Here is a 12,527-nt window from a genome sequence, read left to right as displayed (position 1 = left end):
AACTGTAAAAGGCAGAGGAGATGTGCTAGATGTGGGGGTGATCATGAATATGGAAAGTGCGGAACAGGAGTTCAACCAAAATGCTGCAATTGTGGAGGAGCTCATAATGTTGCATATAGTGGGTGTGAGGTTGTGAGACGGGAGACTAAAATTCAAGAAATAAGAGTGAAAAGAAAGATCACTTATGCAGAAGCTGTAAGAATGTCAAGAGAACAGAATAATGCTCCTAATGAACAGGGAGCAATAGGGATACGAGAGATGCAACAAAGAACAAATGACAGGATTTATGTAGACAAAAAGGCTCTAGTAACATTCATTGCAGGAGTGATTAATAGTACTGCTGAGGTAAAGTCAAAAAGTGACAAAATTCAGCTGGTGGTAAAAGCAGCAGTAAACCATTTAGGGTTAGTAGGACTGACATGGGAGGAAGTGAAGGAGAACCTCAGTAATCAGTCAAGCCAGGAAGTGTCATGTGTTGGTTAATACTAATTATGGTGATTCTTTTACAATGGAATGCAAGGAGCTTACTGGCCAATAGCCAGGAATTCAAGCACTTTATTAAAGAAATGGTTGTAAAACCGGATGTAGTGTGTATTCAGGAAACTTGGTTGAAACCAACTTTAGACTTTGTGGTATATGGGTATACAATGATAAGGAAAGATAGAAATCTAGGGGGAGGAGGGGGTTGTGCTATGTTAATCAAGCAAGGTATACCATATAGGGTACTGGAGAAAGGAGATGATCAGGAATACATAGTGGTGGAAGTGTGGGAGAGAGCGGAGGGAGTGGTTATAATTAACTACTACAATCCATGTAAAAGGTTGGATTTGGACAGCCTATTAAAGATACAAGGACAAAACAGACATAAAGTAGTGTGGTGTGCAGATTTCAATGCTCATAGCACAATATGGAGGGATCAGATTACAGATCCAAATGGAAAGGTAATTGAAGATTTGATGGAAGAAAGGGATTTGGTGTGTATGAATGATGGTAGCGGCACAAGGATAGATATAACAACAGGAACTGAGTCAGTGTTAGATATTACGTTAGTGTCTAATACCTTGGCTGGCACTAGTAACTGGGGAGTTTGGACTGCTTCAACAGTAGGCAGTGATCACTACCCAGTTTTGTGTTCAGTGGGTGAAAGAGTTGAAGTAAGACCAGGTGGTGGAACCCCAAAGTGGGTGTTTGAAAAAGCTGATTGGGGTAAGTTCCAGAAGTTGAGTGAAGAAGGGTTGACAAAGATTGATATTTCTGGAAATGTAGATGAATTAAACAGTCAGGTGACTTCAGCAATTATCATGGCAGCAGAAGGATCTATACCTAGGAGTAAAAATAGGATGAATAGAAAACTGGTACCATGGTGGACAGAGGAATGTTGTCAGGCTGTAAAAAACAGAAATAGAGCATTCAGGCTAGTTAAAAGAAACCATAATATGCAGCATTTGGTTCAATATAAGAAAGCACAGGCAGTGGTGAGAAGAACTATACGTCAAGCTAAAAGGGCAAGTTGGAGGAGTTTTTGCGACAAGGGAGGAAGAACAACACCTGTGGGAGAGATATGGGGAATGATTAAGAGGATGGGAGGAGATAGAAGGGAATGGGAATATCCAGTAATGATATCTGAGGAGGAAACTGCAGTCTCCAGTAGGGATATGGCTGAGGTCATGGCCAAGTCATTTGTACTGATACACAGTTCAGAAAATTTGTCTGAAGAAGGGAGAAGAAGAAGGGAAAGAATAATGAGCCAACACCCAGGTGTGTTAAGCAGGAGGGAAGGAACAGATGATATAATTGATGATCCATTTACATTAGCAGAAATGGTGAGAGCAATAAAGAGATCGAGACCAACCTCCCCAGGGAAAGATCTGATATGCTCTGTGATGCTAAAAAATCTAGGAGAAGGAGCGCTCTTGAAGTTGCTGCTTTTTTATAACAGAGTGTGGGAGGAGGGAAGATTACCAAGTGCATGGAAAGAAGCAGTAGTAATTCCAATAAGGAAGCCTGGCAAGGATCTGTCAAAACCCACTAGCTACAGACCAATTGCATTAACATCAAGTATATGTAAGATAATGGAAAGGATGATAACAGAAAGGTTATCATATGAGCTTGAGAAAAGGGGAATGCTGGCAAGTTATCAGAGTGGTTTTAGGAAGGGAAGGAATTCCATGGACTCAGTGATTATGTTAGAGACTGAAATAAGGAAGGCCCAGGCAAATAGAGAGTCAGCAGTGGCAGTGTTCTTTGACATTGAAAAAGCCTATGATATGATGTGGAAGGAAGGATTATTAATTAAACTGCACAAGATGGGGGTTGGTGGGAGAGTTTTTAATTGGATTAAAGATTTTTTGTTTGGTAGAAAAATTCAAGTTCGGATTGGATCAGAATTATCAAAACAGTACCTAGTGGAAAATGGCACACCTCAAGGTAGTGTGATTAGCCCATTACTTTTCATGATTATGATCAATGATGTCTTCACAAAGGTACCAGTGGATATAGGTAGGTCACTGTTTGCGGATGATGGGGCCTTGTGGAAAAGAGGCAGGAACATGGACTATATAATCAGGAAACTACAAGAAGCAATTGATGAAGTGGTGGACTGGGGTTATGATTGGGGATGTAGATTTTCAGTAGATAAAACTCAAACTGTACTTTTTACCAGGAAAAGGGTTGAGGTAGGGAAGAAGTTAAGGATGTATGGGGTTGAATTAGAAAGGGTTGCATCATTTAAATTTCTGGGAGTTATATTTGATTCACGATTAACATGGGCAGACCATATCAGGAAAGTTGAGGAGAAATGTAAAAAAGTAATAAATGTGATGAGATGTTTGACTGGTAGGGAATGAGGAGCAAGTTGTTCAGCTTTGAAGAGAATGTATGTGGCTCTAGTAAGATCTGTATTGGATTATGGAAATATAGTATATGGATCAGCAGCTAGGTCTCTTATAAGGAAACTGGATGTGATTCAGGCTCAGGCCTTGAGAGTGTGCAGTGGAGCTTTTAAAACGTCACCAGTGTCAGCCCTACAGGTAGAAATGGGAATAATGCCTTTGGAACTAAGAAGGATGCAACTGATGGCAAACTACTGGGCTAACTTGCAGGGGCACAATGATTCTCACCCTACTAAAGGAGTGTTGCAGGAGTGCTGGGAAAATGGGAGGTTTCAGAGGGATACCTTTAGTCGGGTAGTGAATGATATCGCGAAAGAATGTGGAGTGTTTGATCTGAGGATAAGTCCTTCAGTAGTTTATCCGGTTGTAGCTCCATGGAAACTTGTATGGCCTGACATAGACTGGCATTTGTTAGAGGTAAAAAGGAAAGAAAGATATAAAATAGATTTGGTAAATGCATTTAACTGTCATGTGATGGAAAAGTATAGTGATTATACTCACATTTATACAGATGGTGCGAAGGAACCTGAAACAGGAGTGACAGGGTTTGGGGTGGTAATACCAGCAAAAGAAATTGGAATCAGCAGAAGAACATCTAATAAGTTAGGGGTGTTTACAGTGGAGATGCTGGCAGTGTTGGTTGCGTTGCAATGGGTGCAGAAAGCCAGACCATCCAAAGCATTGATATGTTCAGATTCATTCTCAGTTCTAGCAAGTTTAAGGTCTTTTCACACAAACAGTCGGCAAGATGTACTTTATGAAGTCCTTCAGTTAGTTACAAGAATTGCAAATCAGGGAGGTCAGGTAAAATTTCTATGGGTTCCAGCACATGTAGGGGTGAAGGGGAATGAGAGGGTGGATGAGTTGGCAAAGAGGGCGTTAAAGAAAGAAAATGTGGAAATGCACATTAGTATCAGTAAAGCAGAGGTTAAGTGTGTAATCTGGGAAAAAGTCAACCGAATGTGGCAAGAAAGATGGGACAGGGAGGGGAAAGGGAGGCATCTATATCAAATACAAAAGAGTGTTGCAGTTACTAGGGTAAGTAATGGAAACAGAAGAGAGGAAATTGTGTGGACTAGGTTAAGGCTGGGGCACTGTGCATTAAACAAAACATTGAAAATGATAGGGAAACACCAGACAGGATTGTGTGAGGAATGTCAGGAAGAGGAGTCAGTAGAACATGTAGTTCTGAGTTGCAGGAAGTATGGGATACAGAGAGAGATGATGAGAATTAAACTAAGGGAGTTGGGGATGCAGGAATTCACATTAAAAGGGTTGCTGGGCATGGGTGAGAGAGCACAAGTCCGGGTATTTTTAGCGTTTTTAAGGGGTACAGGGGTTTTTTATAGAATATGACGAATAAACAGGAATAGGATACTAGGATGGTCAAAGATGGGAGGGTGAAGTGTAGGTTTGTGTGTGTGTGTGTGTGTGTGTATGTGTGTGTGTGAGATTGGGTGAAGGGATTTAGAATGTATGTCTAGTGCACATTCTGGAGCAGAGGGTGGCGGTAATGCACCATTAAGCTGGATGCCAACCGCCGTAAAACAAGATACAGACAGACAGACAGAACAGTGCGTGACAGGGAATGAGGAGAGGTGAAGCTGACTCATATCGCCAAATCACATCGTTGCCTCGCAGCCCGGCGGTTGGGGACCACTGATCTACCTTACTGTTGGACCCTACAGAGACAGTGGGTATTTATTCTTATGAATTCATTGAAAACAGGTAATCCTCCAATTTCCTACATCAACAAATTGGGTGAGTTATAAGATAATATATGGTATTGCACCTGAGGAAAGTTAGCATAGTAATTATAAAAGGGATGAATATTTTTTCAGCCTCAGAATTTTGGTTTTTAATTTTTAATAAATTGTTGACATGTTTTGGAAATGTTCTTTTGACTTGACATGATGCGTAATGTTTTGAGGATTAACTTAAAAGAATCCTACTTCAATATATTTTAAAATTTAGTAAATGAGAGAGTAACTTGTGAAAATAGTTCTGTGGACTGAATACTTTTTCTAGGCGCTGTATAAACTGTATACTACAAACAGCTGAGATGTCATCACTGATCCTTGAGGAATACTGTTGGTTACAAACCAGCCGTCAGAGGAGCATTTCCCCCTCCCGCAACTGCCTCACAACCCAGTATCTACTATGACCAAGCCAATTTTGTGTCCAATTTACTAGCGAAGAAGACTTAATTTTCTGGACCAGTCTACTAAGACAGTCCACGTAGTCAGCGTCCACTACCCTACACACATCAACCACCTTCGTCATCTCCTCAAAGAATTCAAGTAAACTTGTAAGACAGACTGAATGACAGGCACTCCTTGCAGGGAGACAGCCAGTCTGTCTGCCAGGGTGTGACAGGGGAGGAACTTGATCCGTCAGTGGAGGTGCTGATCTCAGCACAGAATGTTTGCAACAAGCAGATAATTCAGAGGATGAGGCTCTGTGTGAGCCAGAGACATGGGTATGCGAGACACGCGTGAGGATGGGGTGTGAAAGGGTATGGAGGATGGGAAGGTTCAAGAGGGATGTGGAGGCATGCAGTGAATGATGATGCAAGGTGTAATCTCAGTGCTCAGGAGCTGTGAAAGTGGTAGTGAGGGTGCTTGGTTGTGTGAATGCTCAGGATGTGAGGACGCAGATGGTTGTAGAAGATCTGAGGGTTAAAGGGATGTGGCTGCAGAGGTGGGCGAGGGGGCTGGGGTGTGTGACGTTGCACAGGAGTCTGAGCGGGTGAATGACCTGTGTGCATGTATACAGGGGATGTGATTTTCATATATGGGTGTGAGGTTACATGGAACAGTGGGTGTAGGGTGTGTGTGAGTGACCAACATTGGGCTGGGAAGGCATCTCCACCCTGATCATTGAAATGAATGTAATCTCAGGATCTCGACCATATAACAAGGATGAAATAAACTGATTGCAGTGCATTATAAAGCAATAAGCCCAGGGATCTCGGTGTTAATGAGTCTTCTGGCAACAGACTGATGCTAGTTTGTGCTCTGAACAAGCTGAAACCTTCACCCTTAAGCCTAAAGCAACACTTGTCAATCCTTGACATTCTTCTTGGATTACCTCCCAACTGTTACGTTACTTCCCGGGAATTGGGCTTCACGGGCAGCTGGCTCTCGATGCTCCTTCCACAAGTGCCAGCCACAGAGAGGGGCACCGGAGTCACCCTCAACAAGCGTGTCTATTTGTTGGATACATTTTAATACAGGGCTGCATCAGGAGCTGACATCGAGCCTCAGAAAGTCAGGTAGGTTAACAAGAATTTTGGAGGAGGAGCGAATGAAGGAGGTGACCACAAGGACCCAACAGCTGGGGGCACAGCCACCAATGGTGCAGTCATTGGAATCACCTAATCAAGAAGCTGGAACTGGAAGTGTAGAGAGGCCTTGGAGAGGAGGCAGAGGGAGGTTTCCAAGGTAGAGGGCAGGTGCGGTAATGCAAGGATCTGAAAGCAGAGGAGAGAATTTTAAAAGCAGGGGTTTGCTGGACTGGTGAGTGAGGGGTGATGGTTGGAAAAGGAACCTGTAGATTGGAATTGAATGGTGCTTACAGATGGCAGGGCTGGTAGGAGGGAATGCTGAGCATTGGGATAGTGGAGCCTCGAAGCGGCATTAGCCACTATATAATGAACTGATGATTCTCTGATGTAGAGTGGTGTTGCCTGAAGGGCCAAATTAACCTCTGCCAAGTTATCTCTTACCCCCTGTTTGAGAGCAACAATGATTGAGTTACTGCCAAAGAGCCAACGGTTCTTCCTTCTGAGCTTTCATCATTACCAGAGACTCTAAAAAGGTTAAATATTCAGCATGAAACCAGAACTGACTAAAAAGATGTCCCTTTAGAACAGAGATGAGGAGGAATTTCTTTAACCAGTGGGTGATAAATCTGTGGAATTCATTGCCATAGATAGATGGATGTGGAGGCCCTGTCACTGAGCATATTTAAAACAACGGTTAATAGATTCTTGATTAGTGAGGGTCTTAAAGGTTCTAGAGAGAAGGCACAAGAATGGGGTTGAAAGAGAATAATAAATCAGCCACAATCAAATGGCAGAGCAGCCTCGATAGGTTGAGCGGCTTAATTCTGCTCCCATGTCTTATGGCCTAACATCAGTTTATATTGAACTAGTAATGTACAATGCTGGCACTAAATAGAGAAGTAATTTTCAACGGATGCCAGAAGTTTTTTTTCTCCCCTAGGCAGGGTAAGTAGACAGGAAAGATGGGATTGGATGGGAGGGGACTGAAGGGATTGCCTTTGAGAGATTGTGGCAGAATTGCTGGGGTTGGGAATGTTTATGTGAGAGAAGGGGAGGGGTGGCACTTAATCAGCCATACATCCCATTTTTTTGTTTTCCATTCTATGGAATTCTGTGATTCTCTCCCCTAAGATCAAATGTATCTTTCTTCAAGGGTTCCAAACAGTGCATTCCTAACCCAAAGCCGTTAGGACAGCAATAGGACATATAGATGATTGAATGCCAGTTCTCCCCTCACCCTTTCATAACTGTCTCTCCTGCCACCCAACAGTTCTTGTCACCATCCCTCAAAGGTAATCGTTTTAGTTCCCTTTCACCGAATCCTGTCTCTCCAGTTTAATTACCCTTCCCTTGGAAAAAAAGAGTCTTTCTAGTGTTCAGTTCAAACTATTTCTCAGCAAACCCTTAGAATGGCAGGAACCCAAGCCTAAACCCTGACCCCAAATGCTCCCAGTAATTTTGATCGCAACCAATTTATTGCAAAGGCCTTTGTTAACTTTGGATAGCAGTCTAAGTTCAATCCACCCATCACACCAGTACTACAGTGTTCATCCATCAACCCTGAGCAATGTTTTATTCCAAGTTCATTCCCATTGTCTTGGACTGACTTCACCTGAAGTAGGTAAGGGGAAGGCTCCCAATTTTAGTTTCTGGGCTCTGTCACTGAACTACAAGTGACTCTGTGGCAGATTACAGCCAACATAAGGCACAGTCATCTCCTACCCTCCCAAAGTTCACCTGCCCCCTCATATATGTCCAGAATACAAAGTTCCAACCTCCTCCCTGCTGCCTTGTTCAACCTTCTTGTAGCCTCAATCATCAGAACCTCTGGAGCCTGTGTGTGCTGTGTTCAACCTTCTTGAAGCCTCAGTCATCGAAAGCTCTGGAGCCTGTGTGCTGTGTTCAACCCTCTTGAAGCCTCAGTCATCAAAAGCTCTGGAGCCTGTGTGCTGGCTATTGCTCTGTCCCGTTCACACATCACACGTGTTCTTGCTCACCCAGGTTGGCAAGCAGACGGGCCAGCTTTTAAAATACTCAAACATTTTCAAATCCCAAAGTGATCTGAACCTCCCTTTCTCCAAACCTGTGTTTATCCTCCAAGATTCCCTCACTCCTCCAATCCTAACCTGAATTTTATTGCTTTTCCAATGGTGGCCACAAACTCTGGAATCCCCTCAGCTTGTTTGCCTTCTTTAAAACTCTTGGGTGTTTAAAAACGCTCTTTGACCTTGATATCTTCTGATGTGACTCATCATAACATCCTGGAGAGATGTTCTGAGAGGAATGGATATTGAGCTCTTTCCTCAGAATGGAGAATCTAGGCCCAGGGCGCACAGTCTCAGGATACGGGGCTACCACCTCGGACTGAGAGAAAGAGTAATCTCTCCAGAGGGTTGAGGCTCTTTGGGGTTTGTTGCTGGTGAAGTATTTAAAAAATATATATAATTATTAATTTTAATGTAATTCTTTATAATTGTTGAATGTTGTTGATTTTTTTTTTGCATGTCCTGCACTGACCAACACACCACAGTAAATTACAGTCAGCCCTCCTTATTCGTGAGGGATTGGGTCCGAGACCCCAGGAGATACCAAAAAATGCGGATGCTCAAGTCCCTTATTTAACCTGTCTCAGTGTGGGTGGACTTTAGGACCCAGGGCAGCACAGGACCTGCCGCTCTCAGTGTTTCTGTTCCGTTGACTTATAATACCTAATACAATGTAAATGCTATGTAAATAGTTGTTATACTATATTGTTTAGGGAATAATGACAAGAAAAATGGTCTGTACATGTTCAGTACAGACGCAACCATCGTAGCTCTTCTGGGAACGCTGATGCTGCCTTGGCATCATCCAATGTCGATTCTCTCGTGATCTTTAAGTTCTTGAGGCTGTAGCGCTTTACATAGCCAGCCAGCCATTCCTATCACTAACAATTCCACGAATTTCAGCTTCTTTCTGCTTTATTGTACGAATGCTCGATTCGTTCTTACCGACCTTACGGCCCACTTTGGAATGCGACATGCCACTTTTCAAAAGATCTAATATTTCTAATTTCTCGGCGAGAGAGAGCACTTTACACTCCCTCTTACCTTTTGAGGAATTGCTTTGACCACGTAATTGCTCTTTAGGAGCCATTTTTTCACAGAAACAAAGTAGCAAACGAACAAGACGCGAGGCAAACAATGCTCGAACAATGAGTGCTGGAGAAAGAACTTCCAGGTTTTCTCGATTCGCGGTTGGTTGAATTCGCGCATGCGGAACTCACGGATAAGGAGGGCCAACTGTACTTACTTGTGTAAACGTACAAGGGGAATAAAGTTGATCCTTGAGTTTATGCAGGAATTTGCTGGATGTCTTCTCAGTTACTGAGTATATTCAAGACTGGGATCGTAATGGGACTTGTACTTTATACTTTATTGTCGCCAAACAATTGGTACTAGAACGTACAATCATCACAGCAATATTTGATTCTGCGCTTCACACTCCCTGGATTACAAATATTATATATTAAAAACCTTAAAAATAGTTAAAATGAGAAAATATTAAAAAATTAAGTTATAAAACATAAATAGAAAATAGAAAAATGGGAAGTAAGGTAGTGCAAAAAAAACCGAGAGGCAGGTCCAGATATTTGGAGGGTATGGCCCAGATCCGGGTCAGGATCCGTTCAGCAGTCTTATCACAGTTGGGAAGAAGCTGTTCCCAAACCTGGCCGTAGGAGTCTACAAGCTCCTGAACCTTCTCCCGGAGGGAAGAGGGAGGAGGGGAAGAGGGAATTGAGGAAATGGGGATCAGGTGAGAACATGGATGCATGGGGACACCCGGGATTTTACTGAATGTCTATTCCTGCTTCTAGATCTCGGGGGGCTTAATATAATGCATATCTGTTTAAGATGCTTTAGAAATACAAATTGATGATCTTGTGCCTGAATTAAAGCAGGGCTCAGGCTTAGCACATTGCAGCCTCTTCTTGTCACTGAGGCCAGCTCCGAAAAGAAACAGATCGAGCTTGAGTCAGTGCCAGGAGCTTTAAGCTGTCCATGAAACCACTGCTGCCTCAGCTTTGACTCCAGCCAGCAGTTGCCAAAGGAATTCTCGGCAGGGAATCAACTTACAAACTTTCTTCAGTCCTGCAGAGTGTTCACCAAACAGTCCCTTAGAAGGAAGATACCTCCATGGGGCATGAATCTTTTCTTCCCCTGAAGTACCAATAGACTACTGGCCTCTGGGGTTTTACCAGTTAGTGTCCAAGTTTGTGATCATCACCATGAAGAGTGCTTACAAACTATGACAGATTCAGATTATTCAGCCCTATGGTTCCTGTTTTACAACTCTCCCTTAAGGGCCAGAGGATGCCGAGTCTTCGAGTATTTTTACAGCAGAATTCGATGGATTCTTGATGATAAGAAAAGGTGGGGGATCCCTGTGTGCAGACAGGAAAGCAGAACTGAGATTGCAATCAGATCAACCACAGGCTTATTAAATGGCCCAGCAGGTTTGAGAGGTCAGGTAGGCCCTCCTGTCCCTGAGGTAGTGTTTCTTTCCTGCAAAGGCCATGGGTACAGCTTCTGCAGGAACTCTTGGAAGGAGGATTGGCTAAATGGGGGGAATGATGGGAAGTGTGTAGGACTGTGGGGAAAGAGCCACGGGTGGATCGCTGTTTCAAAGAAACAGCATAGGTGTGATGGGCCAAGTGCTCTTTCCTGTGTTGTATTGTTTTAGATTCTATCCCAGAAGAGCTTCTCCCCACACATGCTTGCCACCCACAGTGGCCACCCAGCCATCTACACCTGCTCTTTCCTGTGATCTATAGGCTTTGAATTTTGATTCAGTTCAGAGAGTTATTTGAATTTTTATCCCTGATTTTTGATAAATATACATAAAAATGATAATGTGATGATATTTGACGTAACCCCATCGACCCTCACCAATTTTTTCCAAAGCGCTATAGAAAGCAGCTAATCAGTATGCAGCATGGCTTAGTATGGCAACTGCTCTGCACCTGACTGCAAGAAACTGCAGCAAGTTGTGGACACAGATCAGCACATCATCTCCATGGGCTCTGTCTGTTCTTGGTGTCTCAGTAAAGCAGCCATCATAATCAAAGACCCTGCCCACCCCAAATATTCCCTCTTCCCCCCTTTCCCCCTTTCCCATCAGGCAAAAGATACAAAAGCCTGAAAGTACGTACCACCAGGCTCAGGACAGCTTCTACCCTGCTGTTATATTATTATTAAATAGTTCCCTAGTATGGTAAGTTGGATTCTCGACCTCACAGCTTATCTCATTATAATTTACATAAGAAACAGGAGCAGGAGTCGGCCATCCGGCCCATCAGTCCTGCCCCGCCATTCAATAAGATCAAGGCTGATCTGGCCATGGACTCATCTCCCCCACCTGCCTTTTCCCCATAACCCTTAATTCCCCTACTATGCAGAAACCTATCTAATCTTGTCTTAAATATATTTACTGAGGTAGCCTCCACCGCTTCATTGGGCAGCAATTTCCACAGATTCACTACCCTCTGGGAAAAGCAGTTCCTCCTCATCTCCATCCTAAATTTACTCCCCTGAATCTTGGGGCTATGTTCCCTAGTTCTAGTCTCACCTACCAGTGGAAACAACTTTCCTGCCTCTATCTTATCTATTTCTTTCCTGATTTTACATGTTTCTATAAGATCTCCTCTCATTCTTCTGAATTCCAACGAGGGCAGCTGCAGGCAGCACAATCTTTGCTCATAGTCTAAACCCCTCATTTCTGGAATCAACCCGGTGAACCTCCTCTGCACTGCCTCATTGGTGAACAATGAGGTACAAAACCGCCAAGCCTGTTTTGTACCTCATTGTTCACCTGCTCTGTACTTTCTCTGTAACTGTCATACTTCATTCTCTGTGTTATTGTTTTACTTTGTTCCAACTCAATGCACAGTGAAATAATCTGATCTGTATGAACAGTATGCAAGACAAGCTTTTCACTGTATCTCAGTACATGTGATAACCAATTCCAATATAAAATAGTCAAGACTAACCAATCAGCTTCTGGCCTATATCAAACTTAACCATATCAAGGTCAGTAGCCCACACACATTCAAAGTAGTACAAACTTGTTAACTTTTCTTGCCAACACACCACTGACCAACACGACCCACAACCACACGGGATTGGTTCCATTTTATCTTTCACCTATCGGTAGAAACCCATTTTATCTTTCAAGAAAAACAAAGAAAACTGCACACTCTTGGTGGCTGATGGCGAAATCCAAGAGGTGCAGTTGATAGGAAAATGGGGAGAATTGGTTAGCGCGGAATGGGGTTATTCTCAGAACTGACATAAACCCGAAGGGCCCAGTGG

General features: G+C 43.2%; 1 protein-coding gene across 3 annotated transcripts in view; it reads right to left on the bottom strand.

Moving 5' to 3' along the window:
• The window catches only part of ano8b (anoctamin 8b), a 130,021-nt gene that overhangs the window by 77,968 nt on the left and 39,526 nt on the right, over positions 1–12,527 (bottom strand). The window lies entirely within an intron of this gene.

The sequence above is a fragment of the Mobula hypostoma genome, chromosome 24 (assembly GCF_963921235.1).
Source record: "Mobula hypostoma chromosome 24, sMobHyp1.1, whole genome shotgun sequence".
NCBI classification, from domain to species: Eukaryota; Metazoa; Chordata; class Chondrichthyes; order Myliobatiformes; family Myliobatidae; genus Mobula; species Mobula hypostoma.
Note: the sequence above shows the minus strand (reverse complement) of the source record. Positions and strands in the feature narration are given on the sequence as shown.